This window comes from Rousettus aegyptiacus, unplaced genomic scaffold, assembly GCF_014176215.1.
Source record: "Rousettus aegyptiacus isolate mRouAeg1 unplaced genomic scaffold, mRouAeg1.p scaffold_m13_p_3, whole genome shotgun sequence".
Classification (NCBI taxonomy): Eukaryota; Metazoa; Chordata; class Mammalia; order Chiroptera; family Pteropodidae; genus Rousettus; species Rousettus aegyptiacus.
The window spans coordinates 156,456,294-156,483,029 of NW_023416306.1; the positions used below are offsets into that span (position 1 = coordinate 156,456,294).

General features: G+C 39.0%; 1 protein-coding gene and 1 non-coding gene across 34 annotated transcripts in view; one reads left to right on the top strand and one right to left on the bottom strand.

The window, feature by feature from the left end:
- Positions 1-26,736, top strand: part of NRXN3 (neurexin 3) — a 1,418,420-nt gene that overhangs the window by 1,097,377 nt on the left and 294,307 nt on the right. The gene's annotated exons all lie outside the window — the stretch shown is intronic.
- On the bottom strand, positions 3,564-3,682 carry LOC118600996. Its single transcript, XR_004950133.1, has one exon. It is a non-coding gene; the product is annotated as a 5S ribosomal RNA (ribosomal RNA).

Consider the following 26,736-nt stretch of genomic DNA (forward strand, 5'->3'; position numbering starts at 1 on the left):
AGATACTTTTCTATGACTTTTACAGTCTGTAAAATGCAGGTTTGTTTATTGAATGCAGTTTGTTTCCTTGCACTAAAGAAAATTACTCAGAAAGGAAAGAATTTAAGGGCCATTAATGAAAGTGGAAAGGGGCGGGCATGAAGGGGGAAGTCATTCCCCTTTGCAGTTCCTTCAGGAGAAAAGAAACCCACTGGAGGAAAACAAAACAAAACAAAAAAAAAAGCGACTGCAGATATGAAGAGGAAATCAAAGCAGGGTAAATCCTAGGGACATGGGACAGAATAAAAAAGTGAGCCTGGGAAAGCGAGACCAGAGCTGCCTGCAGGTGAGCTCAGCAAGCGTTCCCGTGTGGGCACAGCTTCATTCTTCCAGTGTAGATGTTAGCTATGAAAACAGCCAAGAGTACTTTGGTGCTCCTTCTGGTTGTCAAGCCAGTAAGTTGCTCAAAAACAAAGTGTGAACTCTGAAATTAGCAAGCCTGTGCCTGTGTGTGTGTGTGTGTGTGTGTGTGTGTGTGGTGTGTGTGTGTGTGTGTGTGTGAGAGAGAGAGAGAGAGAGAGAGAGAGAGAGAGAGAGAGAGAGAGAGAGAGAGAGAAAGAAAGAGATTGTATGAGCAAGAGAAGGTGAGCACCGGAGTGAGAGCAAGGATGGAGAGAAAGAGAGGCAGGAGGGAAGGTGAGGGAAAGAGATTGAGGGTTTGTGTGTTAGAAACTGGTATTGTAGGCAATTCCTAAAAATTCTTGAAGTGTTTTGAGCAGCAGTAACACTGTCAATGGAATAAGCTTTTACCCCCCAGTTAGCTTATTTGAAGAAGAGAGAGTACCCTTCTAAGAACACCAGGGAGTCTGACCCTGAGCTGAGCACCCATTCTAAAAGAGACCTGCCTGCTGTGGAGTGCCCAGAAAAGGAATAGCAAACAGGCTTCCTCTTGCCTGCAGCTCTCAGTGCCTCTCACGCTCTCACTTCAAGCCTTACATTGGAGAGATCTGTGAATGCAGCAGGCAAATCCAGCAGGTAGGAGTTCTGGCTTCCACGAGCTGTGTCTGCTACCTGTGCACCAGTGGGACTCGGTGGACAGATATAAGCTGCACATTTCTGACACTTGCTCTAGGCTACACACTGTCCTCCCTCACATACCTGACCTTTCCTATTTCTTTTTCTTTTTTTTTTTGTCACCCTGAAATTTCCATGCCTTAAAAACTCTAGGAAAATAGGTGTCTTCTTAAACTCGTATTCTGCTGGAATCCCTGTAATCATTAACTGATGGGTTTAAGGCAGTCAGTCTCACCGTGGTCTTTCCCACAGCAGGCTAAGGTCTGCTGCACTAACAGAATTTGAGCTTTGTTTGGAGACTTCGGGAGAAAGGAGGATAAATGAGCATGACTAATTTGGAGACATATAATATTTTGGGGACAGCAGGAATAATGTGGAGAGAGCTTAAGCAAAAGGAAATTCTTGTTGGTGTAAGGTAAAGAATTGGTACAAAAAAAGGGGGACATCAAGACACAGCTGGGGGTGCTGTGCACACAGTTTTTCCTATTTCACAGTTTGCTCACATTATCTGTTGTTCTGATCAAAGAAGCGCAGGCTCTTCTTCCTTTTGCTTTTTTTTTTTTTAATCTTAAGTTTTCTACTCATTTGGGCCTCATGGTGGTTAAATAGGCTTTGACAATAGTGTTGAACAAAACAAAAATGAGATCATTAAAGATCAGAGAAGGCCAAGAGATTGAAAAATTCAGATTGCTTACTTCAAATTAGCTTACTTTTTTTTTTTTTTTTTTTTTTTTTTGGTTCATACTTCCTTGATACACTTTTTTTGGGCATCAGTTATTAATGATGATATTAATGAAATCACGGAGGAAATGTTTGACAAGGGCAAAACGATCTTTGTTGAAGTATGCGTGCATGAAATGAAATTCTGTGGAAGGAGGGTACCTTAAGGCAGAGGGGTTTTTAAAAATTAGTACTTCAAATATATTAGTTCTCCATGAAAGCTATTGCTGAGAAATTAAGCTGCTCGACATTTGGAGAGAAGCTGCTATTACTTGCAAGTGACATCTGCCTGTTGACCCTACATCTAGGCTCTATGGAGCTGTGTCGTGTTACACTCACCCTCATTTATACAATAGGGAAGACATTGAATGAGACCAGAGAAAGGATTGCCATGAAGTGCTTGCTGTTGCTGTCATGAAACTTTTGACAGTCTCGTTTTACCACTTACAAAATAGAAGGTCGGAGAGAACTGGGCAACAATTAGTTTTTCTTTATGTAGTTACTGCAGAGTATAAAAAAGACATCCTATTAATTTCTTTCTCCCTGTGTGTAATTTACAGTTAATCCTCTTGGATTCAATTTTTAATTATGAGCCTTTCAGGAACAGTGAAAATTTATGTGTCAGGGCATCTGTTTTGTTTGATAAGAATCTATAACCCTCCCCAATGGTCTCTTTCCTGACTTTCAATGTAGATAACTTACATAAAACAGCGTAGGACAAGAGAAAGGATTGCTGCCCAGACTGACCACCTTTTCATAATGATGAAATGTTCTCCTTCCAAAACACCACCGCTCCCCACCCCCCAAAAAAGACTGGTAGTATTCTCTCAGTGACCTGTTTGGGGAAATCAGATATTTATTAAGCTTGGTTTGAATAGTACAGTTTTTCCATAATTTATAGCATTTGAAGAGACTCCTGGAGGGTAAGTGGGAGCAGAGCTGAAAATGATAAATGGTCTGTTCGTCGCATCTGCTGTATATATAGTTTGCTGGCCTGGATGCCTCACTGGGCCACCTCTGCGTGGGGTATTCACAGCAAACCTTCACCGTTTGCTGGGTTAGTCTTCAATGAGGCGAGGTGGCTTAGATTCATCTCTGGATTTGGTCAGTGACAGAACTGGATCCGATTCAGGAACTGCATTTGAGGGAATCTGCAGAGGCGTACAGAGGCACGTTGGCATTTCTGCGACCGGTAAAGCAAGTAAAGAGAAAGAGAACAAGAAAACAGCAGAAGTGTCCAACAGAAGCAATTTCATTTCCCACAGAGTGCTGCGCACTGCAGGTTGGCTCTGTGCTTCCTTCCAGTGCTATTTGTTCTTAGTGAAAAAGGCCTCTTTGGGTTTTCTGGGCTTAGGGGCTTTTCTAGATCATTAGCCACTTCTGTGGAGAGGGCTTGCTGGGGATCGTCTTCGCAGCTCCCAGCTTAGCCATTCCATCGTGGCGAAGTTGGAGAAGAAGGTGGGAGAAGGGCATGGAAGAAATGAGGATTTGATGAAGTGACTGCTTATGTAAGCTGGACCAGAGGTAGCTGCCCGCATGGGACTTGGCGTGTGATTTCTCAGATCTCTATTATTCCCAAGGTATTTTTATCCAAATCCGTTTACTTTTATTCCACACTTGGTTTTGTGAGGCAGCCTGCCATAGAGGAGAAAGGTACTTAATTTGAATTCAAAAGATTTGGATTTGAGTTTGGTTTCTGTCAGTATCCAGTTAGCTATGGCTTTGCGCAAAACACTCCTTCTCCTCCTTCTAGTCTTCCTCCTCCTCCTCTTCCTCTTCTTCTTTTTAAATGCCTACAGCACCTGGTATTTCTAGGTGGTCTCCCATCCAAGTACTAACCAGGCCCAACCCAGCTTAGCTGCCGAGATCAGACGAGATCAGGCACATTCAGGGTGGTATGGCTATAGACTCTCCTCTTCTTTTAAATAGGCACAAAAATCTTACAGAGTTTTCCTGAGGTTCAAATGAAATGAAATAAAGTATTTAGAGGCTGTTTGTTATCAGCAAACGGCTGCTCAAATGTAGAAAGGTAGTTCACTTGATGAAATAACCAGAAGGTGATGACTTCATTCAAGAAAAAAAATAGTGAAAGGAGAAAGTAGAATCTCATTTTAAATACTTTTAAAGTCTTTTTCTGCAAACAAATTCCTATTTTGTCTTACAAGAAGTCTATTTTTTTTTTTTAAATTAGATTCACAGTTGCAACTTTTGGAATGTCCTATTAACTCATAATAAAGAGCCCAGTTCCATCTGAGAGAGGCCTGGATAGGTCGATAGGATAACTGGACTTCTGCAGCTCCCTTAGTGTCTCATTGTAGGACATTATGTCTTTATACAGTGTCACAAGGTGATGCATTGTGCCTCTGTAGCCCTTTAGTGTAATGTTCCAAAGGGCTCTGTACTCACCAGTAAAAGTATAACCTACCCTGTACTGAAGTTCCTCCTCCAACTATATGAACCGTGGAAAATGAAAACATCCCATCTTTCCAAGAGAAGAAGGAAAGGAGGAGGAGGGTAATGAGAAGGACAAAAAATAGCAACGAGCAGCAGTATCGGGAGATCAGAGCCTCTCTAGGCAGGTGTGGTATGAAAGACGTTTGAGACCCACTACGGCCTCAGATGAAGACATAAAGGACTTGGCCCTATATATGGGGATTAATAGAGCCCCAAAGAGTCATTGCTAAAACCAGGGTCTTAATGTGGGTACAACTAGATCGAGTGGAGGTGAATAGCTTCTGCCACCAAGTTAACTGCAGACCTATTTACAAATAAAGGCATTTTATAGATATTCGATCCCTCAAAATCAGAAAGAAAAACAAATGATAAATTTAGTGTGTAGGCAAAATGTACAAGAATGCTATCAAAATGTACAATAATGTATAATAATGCTAGGCAAAATGTACAATAATGCTATCATAAGAATCAAGTTGATGAAGTGTGTAGAAAATATTTTATGAATGGTAGACAATTATGGGAATCAGAGGCCAAATGGCCATTTCTTTCTCATTTATCACTTCCACCAGTGATCCTTTCACTGTTAACTAATGACAGTCATGTTTCAGAATCCTCAATGCATATATAATATAACTTTATAAAAATTAAGATTAAGAGAATTTAGCTTATGAGAGTCATTCATTATATGTATATTGAGTGTTTTTTATGGGCCAAAGTGCTACATTTTAGGGATACTGTGATCAACCTTGGCCTTCCTAGAGCTAACAGACTGGAAAACCACGGTAATTAAATGTGAGCAGTCAGATTTTTTACACATTATGAGATAATGTATATAAAACTCTTGCATAACTCCTGGTATATAATGAGCTTTCAATCATGGATAGCTTTTAATATTATTGGTACTTTTTCTTCAGTTAATATTTTTTAGTCAGATTAAACAATATATTTTCTTTTCCTAAATAATGAACAAACTTTAATCAGACCTCTGGATTTCCACTGAAGTAGCATAAAATTCTAAGGAGGAGTCAGGATGCTACTGATTTCAGGCTAGCCGCGCGGTATCTTGGATGACGGCAGTGGTCAAATAGCTAAACAAGTTCTGAATAGCAGAGGCTTTTTAGACACATGAACCTAAAGTGCGGCGAACAAAGCAAACTCCAGTCACCATCAAGCGAGTGCTGTGGCTCACATGACTTAATGGCAAGCCACCCTTAACACCGTTGTCTGGATGAATTATCTCACTGACCCACCACTCACACTGTTACTAGTCATTACTCCTGGGGTATTGTTCAGTGCAACAGGGCAAGAAATAACTCATTGACTCCCTGAAGCTATAGATGATGGATTTTCGATCCCTGGCTGCATTCAGAAGGCATGCAAGCTCACCGTGCTGAATGGGGAATTCATTAGCCAGCCACCCTATAGCATCATATGCTTAGATCCTGATGCTGCCACTACTGCTGTTTCAACTTGTTAGTGTTTCCCTGATGGATGGCAGAGGGAACTGTATGACTGTATTAGCCTCAAAGATAGTTCTGACAGCCAGACCTGTTGTTTCCCAGCCTGAGATGACACCTTTGGAGCCTAGAATCACTTACAGACACTTAGATAAGCCCTGCTGATTGACCAAGCTAAGCTTTATCCCAGGAAACAGGAAATGATTGTCAGTTAAGTCTCATGTCCTATTCTTGCTTCCTCAGTTAACTTCTTTTAATTCAGCTTATTTTCCTACTCTATTTTAAAATGGCAGGTCATTTAATGGCGTAGTTGATTATTTCCCACAGTTACTTAGGACTATATCTTTAGAGATCATCTCATATTACTATCATTGCTATCACTTACCACTAATACTTATTGACAAAATACCAGGTACAAGACACTGTGTAAGAACTGTGTTTGCATTATCTTGTTATACGCCCACAACAACTCGATGAGGTAGTCACTATTAGTATCCTCACTTTGTAAATGAGGCAACTAATGTTTAATGAAACTAAAGAATTTTCCCAAGATAGCACTGCTAATAAATGGCTGAGCAGGCCTTCAAATCCAGTGCCGAGTCTTAATTACTATTATACTCCTAATGAAGGTTTCAGAGTAGAAAGTGTAGCAGCGATAATTTGAATTCAACACATATTTATGGAACAGCGATTTATTTGGAGTTGTTGGATATATAAAGAAATTTAACATAAAGAAGGAAAAATAAAAATTGTGCATCTAACTTAATTTTAAGGCAGCATTGGCTGTATACCAAGGAGGGTAAAATATTATTGTTTGCAGAGACCAAAGAAATGTTCACATACAGGGTAGGTCAGATTTTGACAGGTGGAATCTAAAAAGGGAACACGCCGGCTGAAGATACCTCAAAAAAAGGAAATATAGGCTGTAGTCTCAAATTAGTGAGGTATTCAGTTTGACCAGAATAAATGGCTTGAGGGAAAATACAGACAGTATGGAACAGCAGAAAGAACGCATGCTTTAGAGGCAAGTGGTCTGTAATTCAAGGTCGAGCTCTACTTCTAGCCAGCGCCATGACCTTGGATGAATTGACTGTTCCATAAAATAGACATAATAATAATGCCACCTTGCAAGTCTGCGTGAAGACTTATAATAATATGTGTGAAAATTCTTCATGAGTAGCTGGTCCACAGTAGATATAAAATTAAATAATTATGATTTTTTGTTTATTTTTTTCTTTCCAGTACTTTAGCTATAGTGAAAAGTACTCAAATGCCATACTGATAGATTGCTTGTGAAAGTAATAAGACATTGAAAATTTTTGAGCAGAAGATAAAATGCCCAAGGCTTAATTTTCAGGAAGATTACTTTGGCTGTGTTGAAAGAATGCTTTTCATTGGGTTGAAAGAAAATAGATAGCACGTTATTGTTTAAGTGGCCCAGGAAAATAATTTTAAAGGACTTATTCAATGATGATGATAATAGGAAGGTAATGAGGATGAAACAAAAGGACATTTCAGAGACAGAATCAACAGATGTTGGATGATTGATGAGAGAAATAAGGAATGTCTGGAATGGGAAGGTTACGATTTCATTAACAATGACAGTAAAATGGACATATAAACAAAAACAAATTTTCAGATAAGGTCAGAGTTTGACTTTGGTGATGCAAAGCATAAGGCATCCAAGGGACAATCTCTAGCTCTTTCCTATTGAAAATATGTGATAAACTCAGATGAGAGATACAGGCTAGAGGTAGGCATTTAAAATTTTTCACCCTGGCAATGACAATGGAAGCTCTGAACAATGCTAAGATCTTCAGGGAGATAAATGAGTAGGAATTTGTTTGTGTATATAACTTCATAAGATGAAGAGGGAAAAGAAAGAAGTTAAAAAAAAAGAAAAGGCTAGAGGGTCAGGGAAAACCTAGGTAGTGAAGTTTTACAGAAATCAAAATAATTGAGAAAGGTTTTCAAACACAAGTATTTCCAGAGCTATTTTTTTTCCAACACCCTTACGTTCAAAATGAATTTGTGGGAATATCTTCTTAGTATGTAATGGTATTTATTATGGCATATAATCTTTGTCATTCCAGTTTTCTCATTAGTTGTTCTGCGTTTCTTCCCTGGGTAGTCATCATGGGCATTATTAATTCAGAGCCAGAGACTCAGGGTCCCTAACCCTGCCACCAGCTAGCAGTTATCTTATGTAAATGGTGGAGATATAGATACTGTCCTGCCAACCCCATAGTATTATGGGGAAGATCAAGCAAGAGAATGCATATGCATGTGCCCTGTTACCATTGAAAGACCTACAAAGTCAATAAAATCATTTTCATAATAATATTGGTATGCCTGCCACCCAGCAGAGCTCTTGGTACATAGAGATTGTGATTAGAGACCTGGAAATGAGGACATAAGAGATGCTAAAGTGGTTGTACTTTTCCATAGGAGGGTTAGCAACATGGCAAAGGGTAGATCAGAGCCAAAATGTGGATGGCTCCACTGCCAGACCCCACGAACTGCTGTGGTCCTTAAACCAAGTTTTTATCTGGTATGTGTCTTCAGACATTTCCCCTTACACCTTGGAGCATCGCTTTGGAGAAGGTAGTTTGGATTTAAGGTCATGCTACAGTTCCAAAAACAAATCCTCTGATCCCAGTGATCACCACATGTAGCGAGGCATGGACTCTGATTACCCTTACCATTATCTTAGCTCAGATAGTTATAGATGTTACTAAGGCTCATAAAATTATCGCGCCTTTTCTTAAATGCAAATCGCAGTACTTAGGTTACAAAACCCTTTTGGAAATGAGCTCTACTGACTGGCTTTTCATGGCCATGAACTCATAGTCTTACCTGGTGGCCTGTATATATTTTTTAAAATCACTTCTGTACTTGCTGTTTTATTCAATGTCCAGGCAGTATGCTAGCCACTTTGTATATATCAACTTATTTAGTCCTACAACACTGTCAGATTTGTGGGATTGCCTTCATTTTAGATATTAAGAACTAAAGCTCAGAGGATTAAGTAACCATTTTTTAAAGAAAACAAGGTTAAGGGAAGGAAAGAGGACCAATATATTGGTAGGTTTGATTTTAATGTCGTATGCACTGCTTTCTAAATTTACCTACTGAGGTCACATGTGGTGATTGTAGCAGGACCTGTGATTTTTTTTTAAATCCACGTAGTCAAGAATTATTAGCAGAAATAGAAGGATGGAACACAGTGTTTTGGCTAAAGTAGATACATAATTGGGACCAAGTCACTTTCTTTTTGGATTGAAAGAAATTCTTCATTTTACATTACATTTTATTGCTTCCCAGTATTTGCTTTTGTCTCAACAGGATTAAGGCACCCAATTATGCCCAAACTGCTTTCTTAAACATCCCTATGCAAAATGGGCTTGGAAACTGAGCTGAAGTTTTGAATGCAATGTGGTAGACCATTAGGTTCAAAGGTAACTTTTGTTCCCGAATTTCAACAAAATCCTTTCAAATGTAGTATATCTGAGCAGAGATTATTGGATACATTCATTCTCATATTTCAGTGTGTGATAAATGTCATATTAGAAGTCCTCAGATACTCTTGCTTGAAAACCCTAAATGAGCTCAAATAATACAGAAACATATTTAGTCTTTCTGCAGTCAGTATTATTTATTTTCATTCATTCATTCTTTCATTCATTTATGTTTCTAATTTAAAAACAAGTATGAGTGTATTCATAGCAGCCCTGGGCTGTCATTCACTGGTATGTTAACTACTAATGTCCAGTGGCAAAGTATCGGAAAAACTTGAGAGGTAGACATTTTTACTGGAAATCACATCTCTTGAAGTGGGAACAGATTCCGTTTGATTTGCCCGACTTGATGCCCAGTTTTTAAGGTTAGCAGGCTTTCATGTTTGCTACTTAAGTCAGCAATACTGGAGCCGATTTTGGTGCTTGGCTAAACAGAAAAGCTTAAATTCAATACTAAAGAGTGAAAGAGGAACATTAGTCTGGTGTGAGGTGTTTCCTAGAACACAGTGCATGAAGGGCGAGGATCTCTGACTATCCATAAAGCAGAGCTTTCTTTTTTCTTTAAAAAAAAAAGATAAACATCTCTTTGGGGTTAATTGGAAATATATACTGGGTCATATAGCAAGTGGTAAACATGACAAACTTAGCTTTAGATGAGAGGCAGGTGGAAGGAATAGAATTCCCAAAGTAACATTAGCTGAACAGGCAAAGGTTAGTAATCCACTGTGGTGAAAAACAATTTATTTCTTAATTTTTCTGAGCTGTTCCTGCTATGTGTCAGGTAAGTTCTGGATACCAAGGATACAGGAGTGAATGAGAAAGACAAACTCCCTGTCCTGTGAATCTTATATCCTAATAGGTACCTCAGTTGGTACAAGTGGGTACAAGCAGCCGGAACCTGAGTTTTACGGAACTCTGTGAAAACATGATATCATGTATATTTAATTAATTAACTTATTAACAAACTGGTGAATTCCCACCAAACTTTTATTTTCATCTTTGTACCTTTTTCTGTTTCTCAAATCTCCATATGAAACTCTCTTACCTTTAAATCGAAAAAGAACAGCTACCTTAGGAGCTAGGGTTTCTGCTGTGACCACCATATCAGGCACTCTGATTTGTTTTCAGTACCAAAAAACAAACAAACAAACAAAGAAGAATAACATCTTCACCCTCAATTTCTATTCCTTTTTCTTTGAAATGACTGTTGCCATTCCCATTGTTTTCTTTTGTAATCATGCAAGATTCCTTCAGAACATCTATTTTTCATATATAGCACTAACAGAGGGGAAAAAAAGACACACAAAAAAATATACCAAATGAAAACTTGCTGTCCCATAGAGACAAATCGTACTACTTCTGGTATGCTTTCCAAGCCTACCTAGACTGTCATGTCTGCCTATTGACCTAAAACCTCTCATCCCCAACCCCAGTCATTTACAAGATCACCCCTGTGGTGACAGTATCAGCATAAATTAGGTTTTCCCCTTCACTTTACTGAATGCTATGGGAAACAGAATGAAACCACATGTTTCCCCTTGATTCATACCCAAACACTGCAAAACAGAGTGTGTGCTTCCTCCTTCAAGCTGTGTGTGTGCATTAAACACATGCAAATATTGGACTGAAATGCAGACACAGTAAGTCAGCACTGGGGAAAACCAAAGAAGTCTTTTTAGTTTCTCTAAATCTTTATCTTTTATTTGAGTTAGTTCTTTGTAGAGATTCAAAGAATATGAGTTTACGATGATTCTCCAAACAGCACTTACGTGTTTCATCTAAAATTGGGTATTCACCATATGATAACGGATCCCCTTTTGGAACTGGGGACTCGTCATTGGCACTTTCTTTACAAATTACTATCAATTTTTGATAAAGACAACAACAACAAAAAATACTTTATATTCAGTGCGATAAAATAGAGATGGCATGACAGTCAGGTTTTCCCTATTTCCACGAATTGCTTCTTTGTGAATAGTGTTTGGTGTAGATAGTATGTTAACAAAGGGGTCCCCTATGGTATGAACCTCAACCCTAGCTGGAATGCCAAACTTCTCTTTGAAGGTTGCAGACTGATTGATCTCTCATGTCCTCTCCATGAGAAAAACTGCAAAATTGTGAGACTTTATGCCCAATTCTGTGTCCTTAGTTGTATATGACACGAGCTGGTCAGAAGGTTTTGTGCGTACAGTGACATTTCTGCACTGTGGAGGCCAAGGTCACAGGATTGACACAAAATAGTTCATCTTACACCGCAGGAAAATTGTGTACGTGTATGTGTGTGTTTTAAAAAGCCCCAACAGAACAACACTGTTCTGTGAGCTCAAACTCTAGTAACCACCCAAAGGCACCTTGTAAATCTGACCAAGCACTGACCTAGATTTTGGAAACGTAGCCACTGCTTTTTGCTTAGCACCTCTGGATTCAAACTCCCACCAAGTTGTTGTGTATGCCCATAAGAAGTCACCATTCTGCTTGCTTCTGTCTCTAGAGTAGCTAATGATTTGATTCCCTCCAATGGAGACTTTCTACTGTTCCTGGCAATGACCAGTGAGGCCAGAGCCAGCTGCGCCCTCCTCACTGGTCATGAACCAGGTCAGCACACTTAGATTCCCGCACGTATATAGGGCAGCTCCGTGGGGTATCTAAAATAGAACTATTCCTGTTGCCCCGGCACCTCCTTCCTTCCAGATTCATTGGACAAAAGAGCAAAAATAAAGTCTTTCCTTTCTTCTCCTTCCCCAGTGTTTGGTGATTCTGCACAAACAAGCCCACTTTTCCCACTTGGTTCAATCACGCTGGTCCTGGATCCTAATTCAGAGAACAGGGCATCCTTGTCTTCCACATGTCAGTGTGAGGGGTTTAGAGACTGGGCTTAGCTAGCGTCCCTTGAGAGTCATCCAATACACAAATATATTTTAAAATTCAGATATTCCATATATAAATTGAGACTTCCAGTTTCTCAAAAATGGCAAGATTCAGCTACACTGGGCCAGACTGTCCCTATGTGGCTGGAGACCAGCTGATCAACATTGGCCAGTTTTATAGCTATACCCTCTCCAGTCACCTGAATCTCCATCCAATCTCTGTCACACATGTCACCTAGCTTTTTCATTCATCTTTTTGCCTGCAGATATCTGATTTTGTGACTCCTCTCACACCGTTTTAACAGTTTTGGGCCTTTGTATATTACTTATAAACAGTCCTCCCAAACATTTTCAGAGACGTTTAGTTTAAGAGCTTAGAAGTTGACTTTCCCATTACTATCCAAAGGGTACATATTTGCCTACTCAGAAGTATTTGGAGCTCAATATTCATATATTTCATGTATACGATTTGTTACCTAATATTACACATTTAATGATATTAACTCAATGGTTCCACTTAATTGTACTCCTTTAAGAATCTTCATATTGAACATAGAATGGTAATGTAAAAATGAAGATTTCATTAATTTTTGGGAGGGAGAAGTTGGGTATCATTTCTTAAAATATGTCATTACCTATAACACTATAACATGCATAAAGTACACACATTTTTCCTATATTTTAATTCATAATTTTATAATATCTGTCAGTTTTCTTGATTAGTCTCCTCTTGTTAAGAGCCTTTATATAAATCTCCGACTCCTTAGCCTTCTCTTAAGGGGGCCACCTCCTCAGGGGTGTTTCTGAGATCTCTGAATTCTGACAAGAGTGAAAGGTGACACATTATTGAGAGACACAGTTGTTAATCCCTGTTTCACTCAAAGGCCTTGGGCTATGGATACCAAAATGCTTCAGATGCCTCCTCTGGGGATTGTTTTGCCTGTTCTATTCCTCAGATAGTCAAGAATTCCCTTCAGTATCCACCCTTCCCGTTCTGGACAATTTTACCTAAACTTTTTCTTCCATTGCTTCAGGCCATTGCTTCCAGTCATATCATCTTCTGAGACTATGAATAATCCTTTCCCTTCAATTATATTGTTACCTTGAAGGTATTTATAGGCTGTGATCTCGTCCCCTGGAGTCACTGCTTTGCCAGACTCAGAAATATAGCTCCCACCACCTCTCTGCATATGCTTTATCTTCTAGCCTTTGTAGCATTCTTTTTTTTTTTTCTTTTGAGCCTATCTTTGTAGCTTCTCTGATATTTCAATATTCTTCTCAAACTAGAGAGGTCAGAATAGCACATCATATCCCAGGTATTACTGTGAATATCTGATTTTAGAGAGAGAAATCAAGGGAGAGGATTACTTCAAAATTGAACTTAATCTGTTTTGTAATTCAAAATATAAACAAAATGGCAAAGGAGGCTAACAAGGCACTGTCAACATGCTTCTGTGTATTTTAACATACTGTTAGAATAATCCTGGAAGCTTAAGGGGAAACGATGGTTTTTCCAAGAGAGAATACTTCCATTAGATGCTTGAACCTGCCCTTTAGGCTAAGATATTCTTTAAAAATCTAGGCTTCAAATATGGTTGTGTAATAAGAAGTTTTGTTTTGTTTTGTTTTGTTTTGTTTTCCTATAGTATATAGGCTTTTAAACCAATATTGATCTTGTTATTAATAATATTACCTCTGCTTCTGTGGTTTAAAATTAAGAAACAGTGACATTTAATTTTAGGAAGAAACAAGTCAAATTGCAAAACGAACCACCTGGGTTACTAACTTTAAGTTTCAGTCCATGTCTGATGGCACTAGTAGCATTTCATCAATGTGGCAAATTGGGTATAGCTTCTAAGGGGCATTGCAAAGAGCAAAAGCCAAGATTAGTGCTCTGTTACCATGGTTCCCAAACATTTTTGAAGGTCCACACATACTAGAAAAAAAATTAGCCATGCAGAACAAGTAAATAAGTAAGTAAGTAAATAAGTAAGAAAATAAATAAACAAACACATAAATAAATAAATAAAGTGGAGCAGAGTTTCCAAACTCCAGGACTCAGGCTGGTACCAGTCAGTGGCCTTTTAGGAACTGGGCTGCACAACAGGAAGTGAGCAGCAGGCAAGCGAAGCTTCATCTGTATCTGCAGCCGCTCCCCAGCGCTAGCATCACCACCTCAGCCCCACCTCAGATCATCAGTCCTTAGATTCTCTTAGGAGCACCTGTCCCTGTTGGGGACCACTGATGTAGGATATTCATCTGCTAATATGTTGTTTACATTATAAAACACAAAGAAATGCCACAATTTTTAAAGGATTAGGTGTTTCAGTATTTTCTCTCATAATATCAGTACATCAATGTTGGCACCCCCATGAGATGCCTTCCCCACTTTGGTGAGCACTGTTCTGGTGGGATCACCAGGCACCCAGTGTGATCTGCCATTCTCAGCATTCCCAGCAGGAAGCCCAGCTTGAGCAGTTACATGCTGGAGGGTAGCTAGGAAAAGAGGCCCTTCAAACACTTTAGAGGTGAAGATAGGAAGGCCCAAAGACTTACCTACTTAGGTCACAGATTTGGTTAATGAGGAAGCCAGGGGCAAAACACAAGCCTCGTAATTTTCAGATTGTGATGTATGATGAAAAGACCAATTGTTCTATTTTTGCTGGAATTTGATGAAAGTGGAGACTGAGCTCCTTGATGATGGAGGAGGAGAGGGTGAGTCACTAGGTTTTCTTAATGGTGAAGTATTGTTTGCCTAAGTGATCTCTGCTCTTTCATGTTACTTCTATTAAGCCCTCTTTATAGGCTTTCTGTCTCTTTCCAACTTAATAGTCAAGCTTCCGATTTACTATCAGACCTCTTTAACAGGAGAAGACCACAGCTGCTAGAGCCACACTTCCTGAGTTCAAATCCCGACTCTGGTACTTAGCAGTGTCTCTTAATAGCTCTGTGAGTTTTGGCAAGTTGCATAATTTCTCTATGTCTCAGTTTCCTCATCTGTTGAAATCAAGGATAATAAAGTTTCATATGGGTTGATGTGAGCATTAAATGAGATCATACCTACCTCAGTGCTCTGCCTGACCCCATCCTAAGTATACTTCAAATATTGCTATTATTATTGTTAGCATTTTATTAATAATGCCTCCTAAAAGCTTAAAGCACCTTGCCCACATCATTGCACTTCATTTGGTAGCATGCCCTCGTGCCAAACAGAGAAAAACATTTTCCTTCCTACTTTATAAACATGCACACTGAGACTCATATGTATGCTTATGGCCAAAATCAGCCCTGAATCTGAGGAATGATGCCCAACCTCATGTTCCCTATCAGCCTATATTTACTTTCGGGGTGAAAACAATGTCTCACAATCCTATTTAGCAGACTAGGCACACAGTCTCCATAATTTTCTGTTCTCGTTCTCCTGAAGCATCTCCTCTGTGTGCATGGCAGCTTCTGTCCTGCCAGAAGCCCACCCAGCCTAAGAACAGTGGCAACAATGGGGTTAAAGGGGTGTGCATCCATCGGTCTGAACTCTCAGCTGTGTGAGAGCCTGCTACAACCTTAAGAGCCCCCTCACAGTGACTAGCCTCCTCCACCCCCTTGCCGTGTTTCCATTTTCTCCTGCTTTCACGATGAGGGAGTGTTATTAAATGATAAGGGGGCTAGCTTTCTGGTTATATATTGTGAGAAGGTGAGAAACAATGAGTGTTATGACACATTAGAGGGCATGTTACTGCTGATTATGGGAACTTCGTATCAGAGAACAGATCATGTCAGAGGACTGCATCTGGGACGCTGCTGCCTCCTTTCCCCAGAGGGTTATTAATGGGCCTTCATACCTGGGAGGACAGATTACAATGTCTGGGGGACGTGATAATTAGAGATACGTCACTTATCATAAGCAGGGCGCCTGCACCTCGATCTGGCAGCTCTTTTCCATGTATGAAGCAGGCTCCATGCTCCAGAAACAAAAGAAAAGTGGAACTTGCTGCGGTGACCTTAAGCGAAAGAAACCATTTCAAATTGTCACCAATGGGCGTTAACTGACCATTGGTATTGAAGAGAGAGAGAGAGTTCACTAAATAAGAGTGTCCAATTGTGTTGGTCTATCTGCTTGTACCAGAATTAAATTATATTGTTTACAGGTGTGTACACACTTTCCTTTCGGAGGCTTGTCTTCAGCTGTTTATGCCTCACGTTTCTCTTCATACTTTTCTACCTGCTCATAGCCTTGCATTATAGAATGGAAAGAGGAAATGGGTCTCAGAGTACTATGCAGTGGGCTTCCTGTGCTTCTGAATGGGTGCCAACGGCACATGAGTCCAATCAGATAAGTCTCTAGCCACATCCGTCTCCTGGCTGAGAAGGAAAAATTATTTGTAGAGTTTGCACAGGTAATATAGCACCTGTTATTGGCTTTGAACCACCTACAAGACACATGGCTCATTTTACTCAAAGGTTTGCCTGAGACTAAATGCAAAGGACCCCCTTTTAGAGCTCCCTTCTTATAAAGGCCATTTAGGATTTCCTCTTTATTACATTAATGTAGCTCATCACAAATGTGCACATTCACTCCAGTTCAAATGTAGGTGGAAGTTGTTGACCTGGGAGGGAAGAGGACCTTTTTTATGAGCAAACCCCAAGTGAGGTACAAACCCAATTCAAATACTTCATAAGAATAAAAACATCCTTCAAACAGAGTGGCTATTTTCTTAATATAGATGCCTGTTACTTATAAAGCATCAACTCAGAAACTATTTAATCTGCATACCCAGTTGAGGAGCCAAAATTCAGAGTGGTTAAATGACTTGTCAAGGTCTCTGCTCCTTGAAAAAGGCTGAGACAAGATTGAACTCCGGATGTGCCTATAATCAAAACCCAGGTTGTTTTTTCTTCTGAGATTTTCTAATTTCCACACAGTCTGCTCCTTGAATTACTCAGCCTCCATGCTTTTTTATTCTATGGTACGCTCACACCATACTGGTCACTAAACTGGAAGGTGACAAGATGAAACCAAAAGATTGTTTTGTCAGCTTTCCACTCATGTGCCAGAACAATCCCTCTCTATATAAATAAGAGAGAAAGCCAGTCAGTCACAAGGCTTTAAGGAAACCATTGGTGCTTATTTGAGAAAGTCTTGAGAATTATATACTGCTAGCAGAACCCTCAACATTTTCCCAAAGAGGCATTAATACCTCTGTAGAACTTGTTAGCATACCTACTGAACTTGGGACCCCGCATCAATTGCTGTCGTTAAACTGACTTGGTCAACTCAGAAATGTTATCCAGAATTCTTAGTTCTTGTGTTCCTATGTGCCCAAGCTCCAAAAGAATCAATTAAAATTGCAGTTGAATGTTAATGTTGAGAAAAATAGGTAAGCTAGAAAAATCACTAAACATAATTTTATGCATCAGTAAGTCAAGAAAAACAAACAAACAAAAAAAACACTTGAATTTGTCAATAGGTCCCTGTTGTCCAATGTTGTCTCTCTTTTCAAAGTGGTTTCAGTTTTAATACTAATGTATAATTTTCTGCGCTATACTCACCAGTGAAACTTCCAAAGATCTTATTGGTTTAATGAATTGTGTAAAGTCTCAGAATATTATTTTTGGCTTTCTATAGCTAGATGCTCAACCCATTTTTATTAGCCACATGTGGAAAGTACTGTGACATTCTACCAGGCTTTACTGAATAACGTCATGTATTTTCTCCCAAAGAACATATACTTAGTTTGGGGGATTTGTTGACTAATAAGTACTTAAAGGCTTAAATGGTGCTAAGTGAAGAAATGCTGAAAAACATGCACAACATGAACAACAAAGTATTCTTCTTCATGAGCAAAGTGCCAGTGTAAGACAGCTCAATGTGATGGTGAACTTGACCAATGCTGGGTGCCAGCAGATGAGAGGTGGACATTAATTCAGATTGTGACACAGAGGTTGCCATTGTGAGGATTTTTAAATTTAAGAACTAAATGAATGATCCACTGGGAGGTAATGTCCACACAGATCAATACTGCACAAAAAGATAATTGCTTTTCTTGGTGAATCCTAAAAAGGGGCTGAGGCTTTAGGGAAATTGAGAGAGATTTCTTTTTTATTTTCCTTCCACAAAAAGGTAATTAATAAGTACAACAGACAATTCAAAGCAAGTGAATAGACCGAAAGCTTGAAAGCTATACATTCATAATGGATTTAGAGATGTATAGGACTTTAGCCCAGAACAGTGCCTGCAGAAGTGGACAGACCTGTAGTGGTAACAATGTCTTCTTGAGAAATACATGCTGCATCTCCTTTTGGGCAAGCATCCAAAAACATTTTGTGTAAATGAGATATGCCTTCCTGCATAGCTGAGTAGCTAGAAAAGATTCAAATATTTAGGGATGGCAGGGGGAGACAAAAAAAAAAAACAAAACAAAAACAAAAAACAGGGATTGAAGTTGTCCTAAAGTTAGTTTATAAATGAAGCCTGAAATACACTCCACCATGGGATGAATGAGTGTGGATTTTACTTCATGATCTATCATGCTTTCTTGGACTATAAAAAGTGGACACTATATCCATCAATAATACATTGGAAGATAATTTAGGATATAAACTCAGAGCCTCTTCATTCCTTGACTCTCCAATGGATTTTAGTTATTCAGACTATATCATTACTAAGCCTGACATTATAAAGTGTTAGCATTGCATTTGAACAAAATTTTTCACATAGTCTATAGTAATTATAAAGAAGAAAATTCCTGGTCTTTACTGAATGACAGCACTGGTCACACTAAGGACAGTGTCTAAGTGTCATAATTTCTTTTCTTATCCAGTTCCTTCTGCCAGACTATAAGCTCCTTAAAGACAGGGTCCTAAACCTGTTCATCTTTATAAATGTTTTTTGAACGAATGCTCCAAACATGTAATTTAATTGAAAACTTAGCAAATATGTATTAAATATATACTTGATGCCTGGTATCTAAGAAATGAGTACATTTAAGATACAGGAGGACTCCTAAATGAGGAGACTATTTATTTCTGTTCTGTCAAAATTTAAAATAATCCAAAAACTTGAAAACTGCTGGTATACAAAGAACAACAGAGGGAGGAATGGCTTTCAGTTGTATCAAACATGATCATCTCCAAAGCCATTTTTCTTTAAAGGCTTTGCACAGAGGTAGGTAAGAGAACATTAAAATGTATCTTTTATGCAAAGAACCAAAAAGGGTTGCCTTTGAAAGATGTAGTTAAAAAAGAGTTAAGTATTTAGAAAAAATAGGGATTGAAGTTGTTGCTTTGGGCAGACAAAGTTTGCAGACTTAGTCTGAAATATACTTTTCTTACAAATAATTTCTTAAAACTTTTTATTTTGAAATAATGTTAGATTTACAAAAATTGCAAATATTGTAAAGAGAGTTCCTTTACCTTTCACCTAGCCACTCATATTACAAAACCATGCTCCATTTGATGCAGAACAGGGCCAACAAATTTCCCCAAGTGATGGGGAGACCAAGCCCTGTACCAAGAGAAGAGGGTCCTTTGGCGGAGAGTGTGGAAAGAATTCAACACACATGCCAAAGTTAGAGTCAAAAGAAAAGATTATTAGAAAAGGGATGACACTCCACAGACAGCATGGTCTCTTCTCAGGCAGAGAGTGAGAGAGACCAAGAGAAGCTGAGAAAGTTAATGAGTAGTGAGGGAGTGAGTGTTCAGGGAATTCAGTTTATATATCATTCTTTAGTTCCTGTGAGTTATTGTTTAAAAGACTTTATTAACCCATTTCCTTTGATGTGGACATACAGAGAGGAAGGGGAAGAGTATGTAGTGTGAAAAGATACATAGAGTGAAAGACCTGCTGGCAGTTTCTAGCCTTTAATCTCTAGGTCCCCCCATGGTTTTAGCCATAGGGAATGACCCTTGGTTCCTGGTTCCCCAGTCAAAGGTATGGGAAATGGGTTGTCAGCAATCCCAGCTGAAATCTTCCTTTGTTCTGCAGGTTTCCTCCTGGCCTGGCTGCAGGGCCAATCAGCACATTGTTGTCTCTGAATGTGACTTGATTAACATTTTTAATGGTCTTGCCTCCTCCCTACATTACATTTATCTAAACTAAGAAATTAATGCTGGACAATATTGTTAACTGCAGACTCTACTCAGATTTTCTTGGTTTTTCAATTAATGTTCTTTTTATGCTTCAGGATCCAGTTCAGGGTACCATATTTCATTTAGTCTTCACAGCACTTTGGTCTCCTCCAAACTGTCACCCCGCAAGTACTTTTTAATTGAAAGAATTATCTAAAAGTATATTTGTTATGTCACGTTCATCTTTCCATTCCTTTCTCCACTGAACGTGGGCATCAGTCACTTTTTTAGCTATTTACTCAGTTTATGCATTGATTATTTTTCTATTGCACATAAATATAAGTGTAACGATGAGGTCGCATGTTAAGGATGTGCATCATACTCAAATCCATAGAGTACGCAAAAGTACTCCTCTAGCTTCAACAGACTTCCCTCTCATTCGTCATTAGGATGCAGTAGAGAGTGAAGGTGGTTGAGAACACAGACTCTGGAGATCGACTGCCTGGATTTGAATCTATACTCCAGTTGTATGATCTTAAGCCAGTCACTTAATTTCTGCTTACCTCAGTTTCTGCATTTGTAAAATGGGAGTCATGGAAGATTAAAATAAATGTTTGAAAAGCACTCAGAACAGTTAATTGGCACGTGGCTGGTAGTATGCATAAACTCTTATTATAGTTATCATTGACTGTAAAAAAAATGAATGCAGGAAGTCGGTCAGTATAGAGTAGTGAAGGATTCCTAGATTCTACATCAGAATGCCTAAGTTAATATCTTGGCTCCATATCTCATAGATGGTTTTTTTTTGTTTTGTTTTTGTTTGTATTCTGCAATAGAGATAATGATACCTGCTCTATGTTTTTCAAGGAGTTACATTAAGGATCAGATGAAAGAAGGCATGAGAAAGGGTTTAATGAAATATAAAATACAAACCTGAGCAATGACAGTGATGTGGGGCAGATGGGGGTGGGGAGCAGGGGCAGAACAAGAAGGGCTGAGGAGCCTTGCCCTGCAGCCCAGGTCCCAGGAGTAGCACAAGGTGTGTAGGTATATAGGAGTGACTTCAGTTGGTCATAAGCATTGTATAGTTCATACCTATATATCCCTCTGCTCAACAAAATAGTGTGGTATGGGAGACAAAGCTACCTGGAAAAGAGAATAATACAGGTGTTATGCACTTAGAGGCTCACGGGAAAATGTTCCAGGCCTTTGTGTTGGTACTCATAGGGGACAGGAATAAGGGGACAAGGTGAGCTTGGGGACTGGTGAGTTAGCCGTTAATCTGAACTCCTTATGTCCACATTGCATTGTTTATTTCAGTCATTACCACAAATAACTTTTAGAAGAACCTGTGTCTTGCTTTCTCTCCAAGGGTGTGAGGAGTCCTTGGGCCGCTGAGGCCTGGCTTGCTATTGATTTTCTGCTTCGTTACCAAGCAACTAAGATTTCTCCCATGAAAGAAAAAGACAAACCACCTCTGCTTCAAAGAGAAATTTGTTAAAAGGGACACTTAACTTTACTTACCCCTTATGAACATGATGGCATGCTGAGTTAGAGTTCTGAATTCAGGACCTCAGGGCAGGAGCAGGCAGATGTGGGAGCTGCAGCTGGGGATTCTTCCTTTCCTATTCCTCCTCTTTCCTTCTTCCCTTCCTCCTCCCCCAAGAAAGAAACTTCCTTCCTCCTTTCCTCCCAACAACAAGAATAATCCTCCTCCCTCCCCTCCCCCCCTCCCCTTGCCTCCCCCTTCCTTCCTTCCTTTCTTTCCTTTCCTTTCCTTTCCTTTCCTTTCCTTTCCTTTCCTTTCCTTTCCTTTCCTTTCCTTTCCTTTCCTTTCTTTCTCTCTCTTCCTTTCAGTAAACTCCACCTCTTCCAGCAATCTAAAATTATAGTTATATAATAAATATATAAGATCCTCAAAAGACCTAGCACTTCTGTAAAGTATGCAAATTGAGGGGCAGGTTATATGAATAATTTAAAAATTTATTGAATGCTTATTATATACTGGGCACTGTTCTAAGCATTTTACACTTAATCCTTATAGCCCTGTGAAATAGGACTGATTATTATTACCATCCTACAGATGAGAAAACTGAAACACTTAGTAGATAAAATTGTCTAAACTTGCACAGCTAGTAATTCAGAGTTCTCTCCCAAAAGCTTCTCTATTCAGAATAATAGTATTTTTGATAATTAAAATAATTTATAAAGACCTTTACAATGATAGTATTAGTCCATCCCTACCCCAAATTAAATTGGTATTTAAAAAAAAGCCATAAACAGTCGTCGCGGTTGAAAGTAGTTATTTTATCTTTAAAAGGTGTCATTTCATCAATTAGTCAAATACTAAAATGAAACTGTAAACTAAAATTTGAAATGTTTGAGGGAGAGCGTTGAGCAATGTTGCGATTTTTTTACCTTGAAAAAATCTTCATGGTCCAGTGATCTAAGAGAAGGAATACTGTCTCCGGTAAACTACTTTATAGAATTTTCTACTGAAAAAAGAAAAGGAAAAAAAAAATCAGATCATTCCCTTAAAGACCAAATTATGACCTAACTATGTATCACACCTACCACATGAACGTGGGTGAGATCAGTCGTTCAGCTTCTAGTACAGTAAACATACAGTAAACAGTTATCCAATCTGATCAAAGGGCGGAGTGTTCTAAGAAATCTGATTCCTCATGGCTAACAACCAGGGATTATATATTTTCAAAGAGCGGGAAAGCAGTGAAATGCCCTCAGCTAGACAGAACACACTGTAAGCCTTCTTGGTTATTCAGAAGGGTTTTGCACTGCCTCGGGCCTGTCATTATGAACATCAGTGATCATTGTGGGAATCTGGGAAAGTGCTAGTGAATAGGAAGCTCCAATTACAGAACCCTGGATAAAACAGCCTCTGCTCTAATTATACTGTGGTTAGATTGATGGCCCTAATGAGCAGTGTTTCTTAATCCAAATGTTGATTTTAGAATGAGTTAGAATTAGGGCTAAAACTATGTTAGTAAATTTATTTACTGGATTGACCATGTGGCTCCAAGTAGAATTCAGATTAGTTCAACTAATATTGCTTAAGTACAAAACTAATGTCAGGCCCTGAGCTAGGTCCTAGAGATCCAAAAGGTGACAAAACCCTCAAGGAGTTATAGTCCAGTGAGGGAAAAGGAATTTTAATAATAATAAAATGACAGTAATAGCAGCTGATATTAATTGAGCACTTGCTAGGCACTAGGCACTGTTCTAAACACTCTGCCTTTATTAATTTATTGACCTACTTACCACCATAATTCCATGAAGGAGGAACTATAAGTAATTGATTTTCTACCATGCATGAGGTAAGAAGCAGAGCAGAGCTTAAAACTCAGGTAGTCTGATTTCAGAACCTGGGTCCATAAGTCCCATCTTAGTATCAGAGAGAATATAAACTGGTTAATTTTAAATGGAGTGTTCTAGGCATAGAAGTATAATTAACTGTGTTTGCTTATGCTACTGGAGTTAATGAAGCAAGATCATGATAATATTGACCTAACTCCCTTGTCCACTTTACTCCAACCATACTGGCCTCTGCCATTCTTCTGCCCAAATGTTATCTTATTAATGAAGACTTCTCGAAATACAGGAAGAAAATATGCCAAAGTGTTAAAGTGAGTGTTGGAAATATGATTTTTTTAAAGAACAAATTTACCAAATTTTCTATGAGTGTGTTTCTTTTCTAGTTAGGAAAAGACAAAAAGGTAGACTATAGTGAAAAATCAATCACTAACTCATCTTAGAAACTTACCGATTTTGTATTGTTATTTTACATCACATTTTTATACATAGTGAGATGTGATTATGGAGAACTCTTGGAAGAGTTTTAATTATAAAATGATCTTTCCTTTCCTGCTTTCACCAGACAGATTGTGGCTCTGACCGCTCACCTGAGTGGGAGGTTCACTTGTGGGACCATCTGTGAGAACAGGTTTTGCTGGAATACCCAGTAGGCATCTGGAAAGCATCAGGGCCAAAATGGAACTCTTGATTTTCAACCTGCTCTTTACTCAGTGATCCCTGTCTCAATAAACCCAGCATCCACTCCAGTTGCGTGAGCCAAAACCTTAGGATTCATACCTCCCTTTCCTAATGTCCATATCTATTCCATCAGAAACTCTATGTAGTCTTTCTCCAGAACACATCCCAAGTCAGACCCCTTCTCACTGCTGTTCATTACCACTGCTTCCCGTTTAGCAGAAGCTCCCCATAGCCACCCAAGCCATCTCTCATCTGAATCTTTGTAGACACTTTCTAATTAGTATCTTCATTTTCACTCTTGTGTGATACTCCCCACTCCCTGCCAATCTTTTCTCTTTAACGCAGCCAGAATCACATTTTAATTTTAATCAGTCTCTGTCCTCCCTCCATTAAAATCCTAATGTAGCTTCATATTGTACTACCAATAGAATCTAAATGTACTATATCACCATGGACTTGAATATCCTATAGGATTTGACCCCTCAGTCCCCCCCCCCCACACACAAGGCCTCATCCTCTTCCACTCTCCTTCATAGACACCACTCTGGACTGTTAATCAGGTATGCCTAGCTCATTCCAGTTTGGAGCCTCCCCCTTGTCCTGAGACTTCCCCCCTCAGCACCACGGCTGGCTTTCTTCTCATTTAGATGTCAGCTCAGATGTCATCTTCTCAGACTGATCTTTTTGATCCTTCTAACTTAGAAAGCTCCCTTCTCCCTCCCCACCAATCTATCCCATGCCCCTTAGTTATCTCCAGTAATAGTCTTTAATTAGCTAGTTCACCTGTTTACATGTTTAATACCTGCCTCACCCTGAGATGAAGGCAGCATGAGGAAAGGGAATGGGGCTGTCTAAATCACTGCCCTGACCTCAGCACCCAGAATAGTGTCTTGCTCACAGTAGATCCTGAATAGTCACCGAATGAAGATGTAACATGTATATGGACTAGAGATGGTGGCCAGTGCAATTCCGATCATCTTATTTTTCATTATATTGGTTTCCTTAAACTAAGGCACAAATACTAAAAGAACACTTTGCTTCTAGGAATAAGGTAATGCTAATGGTAGATTGGTTGATTAATTGATTCATCCATCTATTCATTCATTTCTCATTCTTCACTCATTAGTCATTTATTGAGGACTTTCTCTACAGGCCTCCTGCAGTTAGCATTTTGCTAGTTATCTTAGCCAAGTGTGTGCATGTGTGCATGCTTGCATGTGTGTGTGTGTTTGCAGGGAGGAGAATCAAGTAAATAAAGAACAAATGCAATGCAAAAAGTGCTTTCTAAATAGCAGTTATGTATCTAGACTTATGTGCACATTGTTTTGCAAATGCAAGAAAGATGCTTCTGTTTCTGCTTAATGGAAAGTTAGTTTATAAGTATTTATCTTCAAATTATCAGAGGTTGATTTCTGTTATGGACATTTTCCTGACATTTGAGTTTTAACAGACATCAAATATGGAGAAAAAATAGAAAAAAAAATAGAATTAGTACAGATGCTAAAGCCCATTCATTCAAATCCAACAGATACCATTTGAAACTAGACATGGGCCTCTGGTCATCTTTTCCTTCATCTTGAGTGAAGGATGCTAGAACAGACTGGGCTGGCTAATGTCTAATAAGGAACTGATGAATACTTTTCACTAGCCCAAGGGATAAAAAGCAAAATTAGTTTTCATTCAAAAAAAAAATATTTAAAAGCCAGTTAAAATTACTGACTTCATGCATCACTCCGCAATTATAGGAAGCATTACTGCACCCTCTCCGCAGATGATTAGAATAATTGCTGTCCTTTCATCTTTCTCGTCTAACAACATTCTCCCAGTGCCTCCCACTTCCCTTTGTGTCTTAGCATGCTGCCTGTATCTGCTTTGCTAAGAGAACATCAAGGCTCAGCATAATTGGGCTATTTCCCTGTCATACCGGTTTGCTTCTAAATCTTCCTCCTCTGTAGGTTGCAGTGAGGTCAATCATATGCAGTCAAATGGCAGAGAAGAGATTAAAAATAAATATATCCTAGAACTAAATATATATCACATGTGAGCTTCAGTTACAAAGGGAACTTCTCTTAATATACCTTAGATCAAACCACTGGCAGTTTTCGTGCACCTGCTGGCAATCACTATAGCTTTGATTCGCAGTGTGACAGGTACATGATTTATATTGGTCTTTTTAAATAAGTAGTAAGAGATAGAAAGGGTTTCTATTAACACAATGTTTCCTATACTTGCCCAATCATCAGAATCAACTGTGGCACTGGGTAACAATATGCTCCTACTGAATTAAAAATTTTAACAGTCCTACAGATCTATATATTTAACAAGCAGTCTAGGTGATCTGATCATCAGAAAAAGTCTTGAAAACCTGGTGTTAATAATATTCAATGGGTCGTTTATATGTCCTCCTGGTTGGGGTAATACCTGGATCTCTTTCTTTGATCAAACATAGATTAAAATGCTCAGAGTATCCCCCACATCGCATTTCCCCAATGTCCACCGCTTGTACTATGAGAGAGCGAGATCCATGCGGGTTATTGTGTGATGGAGATCTCTTTCTGTTTTTAATATTAAACTGAATAAATGAGGTCACCA